Source organism: Toxoplasma gondii, assembly GCF_000006565.2.
Source record: "Toxoplasma gondii ME49 unplaced genomic scaffold asmbl.496, whole genome shotgun sequence".
NCBI classification, from domain to species: Eukaryota; Apicomplexa; class Conoidasida; order Eucoccidiorida; family Sarcocystidae; genus Toxoplasma; species Toxoplasma gondii.
Genome location: NW_017383370.1, coordinates 1 through 1,645, shown reverse-complemented (window position 1 = coordinate 1,645; position 1,645 = coordinate 1). Strand labels below are relative to the sequence as shown.

The window sequence follows — 1,645 nt, the reverse complement described above, 5'->3', positions numbered from 1 at the left end:
CTAGCTCTGTATTTGTCACCTGAGCTTGTCTCTACTGTTTGGGGTGGTGGATGGGGACGGGCGCTCGTACGCGTGGCGCTCGTTGTGCCGTATGGGAACACATGCATCATCGAAAAAACCAGACGGTTGCTCAGCGGTGCTATAGGATTGTCGTGTGGTTGTGGTGCGCGTCACGAACAAGTGGTGTTGCGCCGGGTTGGCTGCACAGAAGTAATATCGTGCGCCAGATGACTGATCAGTGCACGATATAACAGACATTTGACTACGTGAGGTTATGAATTTGTTTTACCTCTACGCGAGAAAAACAAAATCAAAATCTCACCGCTTGTTTTCCCATCGCTGGCTTGTTGTTTTTCGGCAAGCCAATTGGGGAGACCCCGTAAACGTGCTAAACCTTTGATTGGTTATGGCAGCGGGGTCAAGGAACGGGCATTGTCTCCGTCGGTAAATCAAGGTGTTGTATGGTTATGACCTTCAAAAAAGTTGAAGAAGATCTCTTGTTCTCCTTCGGGGGTTTTGAGAGATTTGGAAGTTGTTTAAGTGTGCGACTGTTTGAAAACGCAACAAATTTTTGTTGTTTTTTTAAAGAGCGCACAAGGTTCGGGATTCGTCCACTTCGAAGTATCACGAAGAGCTTTTCAATTTGTTTATAAATAAACAGATTGAAATGCTGTTAAGTGCATACTGTAATAAGAGGTGGATGGGTTGATACCCCGAATGTGTCCAAGGTGGACAAGCTTTGTTGATTTGTAGCATCAACGACCATGATTCCTGATGAATCGATTCAGGATGAAGGCGTTGTTGTTTCAAATAGCTCAAGAGTATCATCAGAAACTGGTGTTGCTGTTAAGGCTCACCAGGCGACCAAAAAACGTCGCGTTTTGAGTAGAACCTTGAGTGAGGCAGGCTTACACTTCTGTTTATGCCATAAAACACGAAAGAGGGCCGGGAAAATAGACGGTTGATTGAGTGTTTTTTTGGTGTTTTCGAGGTGGTCTGTCTCAGGAACATATTAACCTGGTTGATCCTGCCAGTAGTCATATGCTTGTCTTAAAGATTAAGCCATGCATGTCTAAGTATAAGCTTTTATACGGCTAAACTGCGAATGGCTCATTAAAACAGTTATAGTTTATTTGATGGTCTTTACTACATGGATAACCGTGGTAATTCTATGGCTAATACATGCGCACATGCCTCTTCCCCTGGAAGGGCAGTGTTTATTAGATACAGAACCAACCCACCCCTTCCGGTGGTCCTCAGGTGATTCATAGTAACCGAACGGATCGCGTTGACTTCGGTCTGCGACGGATCATTCAAGTTTCTGACCTATCAGCTTTCGACGGTACTGTATTGGACTACCGTGGCAGTGACGGGTAACGGGGAATTAGGGTTCGATTCCGGAGAGGGAGCCTGAGAAACGGCTACCACATCTAAGGAAGGCAGCAGGCGCGCAAATTACCCAATCCTGATTCAGGGAGGTAGTGACAAGAAATAACAACACTGGAAATTTCATTTCTAGTGATTGGAATGATAGGAATCCAAACCCCTTTCAGAGTAACAATTGGAGGGCAAGTCTGGTGCCAGCAGCCGCGGTAATTCCAGCTCCAATAGCGTATATTAAAGTTGTTGCAGTTAAAAAGCTCGT

At 45.2% G+C, this 1,645-nt stretch overlaps 1 non-coding gene across 1 annotated transcript; it reads right to left on the bottom strand.

The window, feature by feature from the left end:
• Positions 1-1,037: 1,037 nt before the first annotated feature.
• TGME49_459130 lies at positions 1,038-1,645 on the bottom strand (the record flags this gene model as incomplete). Its single annotated transcript, XR_001974257.1, has 1 exon — positions 1,038-1,645. It is a non-coding gene; the product is annotated as an 18S ribosomal RNA (ribosomal RNA).